This window comes from Jaculus jaculus, chromosome 13 (assembly GCF_020740685.1).
Source record: "Jaculus jaculus isolate mJacJac1 chromosome 13, mJacJac1.mat.Y.cur, whole genome shotgun sequence".
In the NCBI taxonomy this organism is placed as follows: domain Eukaryota; kingdom Metazoa; phylum Chordata; class Mammalia; order Rodentia; family Dipodidae; genus Jaculus; species Jaculus jaculus.
Window position 1 is genome coordinate 57,588,206 of NC_059114.1, and position 7,112 is coordinate 57,595,317.

Here is a 7,112-nt window from a genome sequence, read left to right on the forward strand (position 1 = left end):
ATAATTGTGATAGACATTACAGGTTAAAAGTCAATTTTGCTATTCTTAGAGTGGTCTGTCTCATATTTTTCATGTGTTTTCACTCCAAATATCTTTGTGTTCTTTTGAGTAATGCCACTATCATTCTTCTTAGACATGAAAAGTGAACTGACAATGCGACATTTTTAGAAAAACCTAATCCTTCTGATAGTTCTGTCACATTTTGGCTATTTGAAACTGCTTTATGAGTGCTCATTGTTAACCCTGCTATCTGTGCAACTCTGCTTTTGTATCAGATGATTCCCTCGGATCTGAGCCAGACTTGTTGAGGACAGGTACTAAGGAGGATGAGGAAAGCACAGCCCGAATACAAGTCAAATGTGGAGTTGCCTTGCAGAAAAGACTGATGCTGGAAACACTGCTTTCTCACCCAGCTCTGTTATCTTTGCCCATCATCATGGACAAACAACCTACTCATTATAGGCCTCTGTTTCTTAACTATAAAATAAGGGGGTTGGACTACTTTACCTGTGAAGATGCCCTTTTTGCCCTACAATCTCACTGTTCTGTGGGTTTCGATTGAAGGACTACACAGAGAGAGGAACACCTTTGGAATAATTCTCACAGCCTAAAGGCCAAGGATGACACAGGGGCTGATGTTTTAAGGAGGCGATAGAAGGTATTTGATCCCATTGGTTTGGAGTTCACCAGCTGAGATGAAGGGGCTGAGCAGAGAAGCCTTGCATCATGAGTGTCCTTTGTCTCTTTGTGGATGACCCTTTCACATTAATATCAACATCAGAAACTGGATTCAAGAAAAGAAAGAGAAAGTCACACACATTCTTTCAATAATCCTTTGTCAGTGAACATTTGAGCCCATCAGGAAGCCAAATCAGACATCACTTAAAATAGTTTTTGGGTCAAGATTACAAAAAAAAGGAAGACAGGAAAAAACAGTGGAATCAGCAGGAGTGTGTCCCCTAAAGTCCCTTAAACCAAGTTGGAACACAACCTACAGCAAGTTAGCTAGAGCACTTCTCAGTGGGGTTACACCCACTGAAGGCATTGGCCACAAATTGATCTCAGAAAGTGCTGCCCTGCAAAACTGAAAATCACTTGGGAAAAGGCGGTTGCTTGCTAAGGAAACTTTAAATGTAGCATGCACACACACACACACACACACACACACACACACGCACACACTCACACACACACACAAAAAAAAATCTTTGGAATTTCTAAATCAATAAAGAAATAGGCAAAACAGAATGTTAAATATGGGAAGAACAGTTTGAATGTAGCCCTTCTCCCTTAGTCTAAGGACTCTGAGAATTGTAAAGCTATTTGTTCATTAATACTCAGGTTTTACTATTGTATGATAAATTAAAAGGAAAATAATAAATAGTATTTTTATTTAAGGATTAGTATGTTCTAGATGGATAAAGTACTTTTTGGGGATCACAATGATGATTGTCTATCCAAATGTTAAAATAAAACATAGGCATTTATAAGCAGCAAGTTTCATCCAATGAGAAGAAAATGAAGTTTTAGCACCTCACTAATTGTTGACTCTTCTCTAGTAAAATTTTCAGTTTAATTAACATGTTAATTAGACCACAATATCTATTAACTTCCTTCAGATGCTTTTTTGTTTCTTGTCCATCTCAAATATTTAGGCTGCTTGCTTTCAAAATGTCTATCAAAGCTAAGACATACACTATGAAAGCAAAATAATTCCTGCTCAGTATTTTCTGTTAGTTAATTTAAGTTTTGAGGACTTAAATGTATCGATAGAGCAATGCTTTTAATTTAACTAATTTAAAATATTAATTTGTAAAATGTTATATACTGTGCCAGTAGACTAATGCATGTGCCAATTATTTCAGTTTACAGAACTTGAGAAGAAAATGTAAAAATTTAATTCATTAATGCTTATTTTTGTAAATGAATGTTCAGAACTAGATTTCTCAAACTAAAAGTAAAAATTCTAGCACTTTACATAAATACATACAATAATTTTTCCAACTGTTACATTTTAGAATTCAAAAGGAATTTATCATGGTAAACCATAATTTTTTTTTCTGATTTCATGTTTAGTATAATGCATAACATATAAAATTAAAAATGAAAATATAAAAATTATTTTACAACAACCAATACTCTGTATTAAATATGAATGAATTTTGGTGAAATGTCCTTCCATCAGATATTTCTTCAATTATTGAATGTTTGCTTGGCATATGTTTCTAAAGTCATAATATATAATTTTAAATTTAATATACTGGAAAATAATGACATTGAAATGATTAATTGCTAAAGTAATATATTTTTAAGTTTATAGTTTATGTGGCTATATCATATACACCACCAATCCCCACACCACTTTTATACATGGGAAAACATACCTTAGTCTCAGTGCTTTACTTCTTAGAAATCCCACTGAGTTCAATTAGCCAATATCTTTTCATTAGCTAGTAGACAGCTTCTACTATGTTAACAATGATGTTCTCTTGGTTTTATCAGGTCCTTTTGCTTCAAAAATTTGTGTTTGAGTAAAATATACCCTAATACAACAAGAATACTTACATTAGTTATCTGGAAATTCACAGTGCATATGAAAATGGATGAACAATCATTGAACATAATTTACTAAATCTGAATTTTAATAGTGAGCATTCCTTTTAAACAAAGACATCCTTCCTGAATGCTTGCCCCGTCTCAGTATGATGAAAACTTTGTTCTGAGTATTTTTCACAGACCCATATAAATAACACTAGCTTTGTCTTCCTGATCCCTGTCCAAAGCTCTACTATCATCACAAGGGCCAAGGTCACTGATATTCATTGCTCCACAGCCCAATTCTTTGGAAGTTATACACTGAATTAGGATGCCAGGAGAACTCCCATTAATTATTCCATGCTCCTACTGTGAAAGCAACATGCTTATAATTAATATTGGATGTGCTCATCCTGTCCCAACTTGCTCATAGCATGTATATTTCACAAGAAGAGGGACAGATGAAGAAGATCATAATTCCGGATCTAGCAAATTTAGTTTCCAGTTAAGAGTTTCTTCCTTATTTGTAGACAGACACATTGTGTGTTTAAAAGGCTTCCCCTTATGTGAAGACACACAAAGACATGCACGTACACTTAAGAGAGAGGAAGAGGAAGGAAAGGAAGAAGGGAGAGAGGGAAAGAGGAGATAAAGATGAAAGATGAGGTTGGCTGAGCACTTTTGGTGTCTAGTCTTATGAGGACACTAACATTATCAGATCAAATCCCATGTTTAGTATTTCATTCAACCATTAGTACTTCATAGTACTACCTCTTAATAGGTCACAATGAGGACTAGGGTTTCCACATATTAAAGTGGGAAGACACAGTTCATTTTTTAACAAGCATTGATTTCTTATCAGAAACAAGGACTCAGCAGAATATAGCATTTTGAAATTCTGAAAATAGCCACTTTGATGAAGATCTACAGTTATCTTTCAAAATGAAAGTGAGATACATTCCCACATGACAAGGTGGGAGTCTATCTTACATAATAACTGGTTTAAATTAATCTTAACATTTTCAGTAGAGGCAAATGATAGCACCAGAAAAACAACAACAAATTTTTTTTTGCAAAAAACAAAATTCCAGTAGAGGAATTTAGGTAGATGATTATGAGTTTGCGTCTTTCTTCTCTTACCTAAGTTTAAAATTGTTAAAAAGATCTATGCTTGTATGTATGTATACATTTAGGTAACCATGCATATTTCGTGCTTAGAATAGCAGATGGCAACTTAAATCTACAGGACAAAAATATAAAATTCAAAGATGGCAAGGTAATTGGGAAATTAATGAAATGAATTATATTTTTTTAATAATTTTTTTATTATTTATTTATTTGAGAGTGACAGACACAGAGAGAAAGACAGACAGAGGGAGAGAGAGAGAATGGGCGCGCCAGGGCTTCCAGCCTCTGCAAACGAACTCCAGACACGTGCGCCCCCTTGTGCATCTGGCTAACGTGGGACCTGGGGAACCGAGCCTCGGACCCGGGTCCTTAGGCTTCACAGGCAAGCGCTTAACCGCTAAGCCATCTCTCCAGCCCATGAATTATATTTTATATACTCTTCATTCTTCTATAAACCTGTTTAAAGGTTACAAGGTTACAAAAAATTATAATGGTAACATAGATTCCCTGGTTTCTTGACAATATTTGACAAAGTATACAACAATATGCAGGAAGGAAGAAAACTGCTGATATGTGGAAATAAACTCATATTTCTATGGAATGAAATAGATATGAGTATGAAACTTAAAAGTACATAGCAACTACAAAGAAAATAAGTTTGACATATAATAAAAATAATTCAAGTGATTAATATATGATAATGAAAATATTCACTAACAAACACAGGGAATGATAGAAGATCAAGAGAGAGATGAGAGAAACAAAAGGATACTTCAAAAGAGCAGCAAAGCTTAGTGGTTAAGGTATTTGTATGTGAAGCCTAAGGACCCAGGTTAGATTCCCTAGAAACCATGTAAGCTAGATGCACATGTTGGCATATGCGCCTGTTTTGTTTGCAGTGTCTAAAGGCCCTGACAGACCCATTCTATCTCTCTTTATTTCCCATTCTCTCTTTCAAATAAATAAATAAAAATAAAAACATTATTAAAGTAGCAGCAAAAGACAGAAAAAGGAAATGTTATAATTCTAAACATCTCAGAGCTTCAAGAAGACTTAAGATGTTTATGATTCCTTTTAGCAACTTACAGAAGATAATACTGAAGAACAATAGGAATTAATAAGATATTAGGAAAGGAACATAGAAAATCAAATATTAGGATGCTGCAGAATACAAACAGAATTACCAGATCTTGGTGGATTGACTCAAATAAAGAGAGGATTCAAGTGATCAAATAATTGAAAAAGGAATGGGAATTATTGCAGTATTTTCAGGGAGATAAAGTTGGTAGGGGATGGCTATGAAATTCTGTTACCTTGGTGGCAGAGTGACGAGATGAACCTGACAAGATCATATAAATCAACAGTCTACTAAAAGTGGCTCTAGATGGCCCTACAATTGGTCTAAGTTTAAGTTAATACCTCCCTGAAATAAATTGTAACCCCCAAATGAACTGAGGTCCGGATGTTTCACTGAGGAGCACTACCACATATTTACAGGATAATTAACACTAACTGCAACATGTCTTCAAAATAACTGAAGAATGATGAACACCTCCCAGTTCACTCTCTGATGGTAAAATTTAAGCAAAACTACAAAATTCAAGAAAACTATAGATAAATATACCTTGTTCTTTTCATTGCATACAATTTTCAGAAATGCCTTGCAAATTGATTCCAAAATCATAAAATCATATAATGCTGACTGGCAAACTAAGATATATCTGATGAGTAAATCAATGTTAACCAAAAGAAAATCAGTGTAACACAGAAGATAAACAGAATGAAGAACTGAAGGTCAGTTCATTTATTCCATAGATGCAGAAAAAGCAGTTGATAAAATCCAATAATTCATTTTAAGGATATTCAAACTAAAAAAAAAAAAAAATCAATTCTTTCAGGACTTTTTAGCATGTGAGAATGGAAATTCTAGAAAAGATAATATGCCAAGGGGGGAAAATTAGTCATCAACTCAAAAAATAATGGGAATTAAAACAACTATGAGATTCTACCTTACCCCAATAAGGATAGCAAACATCAAAAAATCAAACAAAAATAATGCTGGTGAGGATATGGAGAAGTAGGAATACTCATACACTGTTGGTGGGAATGTAGGATGGTACAACCACTTTGGAAAGCAATATGGAGACTCCTGAAAAGGCTGACTATAGAGATACCAACAGACCCAGTTATTCTCTTACAGGGCATCTACCCTAAAAAGTCACTATTTTCAGGTGATACTTTTATATGAAGAATCTTAAGAAATTCAGTTAGAATAATAAAATTTTGACAAAATTCTTCACTGTTGCCAGATATATAGGATTTGAAAGATCAGAGCTGGAGAGATGGCTTAGTGGTTACGATGCCTGTGAAGCCTACCAAGCCAGGTTCTATTCTCTAGTACCACCATAAAGTTAGATGCACAAGGTGGCACACACATCTGGAGTTCATTGCAGTATCTAGAGGCCCTGGTACGCCTCTGTATCTGCATCCTCCTCTGTCCTCATCATTACCAGGAAGGGATTGGGCTCTGGTGATGCTCATTGTATAAAACATTCGTAGCACAAGAGGAACAGCCTGAGTATGGGCCCCTAGCATGCGCATACTTGTCAAGGCTGTAATCACAGAGTGTGAAAAGGAGTGACAAGGGACAAGCTGGCTAGACCCTCATGACTAGCAGAATTGGCAAGTTCAGGGTTCAAGTTAGAAAACATGCCTTAATTTATAGAATGGAAAGTGATCACAGAAGCACATGAAATCAATTACATGCATGCATTGCACACACATGAATCCTCACCTGCACACGGATGTACCCATATATGTGGCCATGTATACATATATGAAAAAAGAAAGATTTAATTAAATGGAAATATTTATTTGGTCCATGAATTAGCAATATTTTGTAGAAATGACCAAAAGATCTATAGGCTCAAAATCACAGTTATAATTTTATCAGAAGCTTTTGAAGAAACTTCAGATTGATTCTAAAATTCATAAGTAAATATCAGAATATGTAGTAATTCATACATCATTGAAAAAGAAGAATTAAGTCAGAGAAAATGTTTGAAGTTATCAGAGAGTAAGTAATTTTACGTCCAAATTTACACATCAGTAGTCATAGCAATGTTGTTCCTAATTGCTGAAAATTAGAGGTATTTCAAATGTCCATTAAGTGTTGAATGAATTAGATAAATGTGCTCTTACAAGAAAATATTATTTAGCAGTAAAGAAAACTGAGATACTCATGTTATAATATTAATGACTTATGGAAACATTATGCTTGATGAAAAAATCCACTCACAAAACCACATAATACAATTCTATTTTTCATAAATGTTAGAAATAACTAAGTCTATGGAGACAAATGTGGATTATAGTTCATAACAATGGGGTGTATCTATTAATGGGTACAATATTTGCTTTGAGAGTAATGAACAAATTTTAGTAATGAT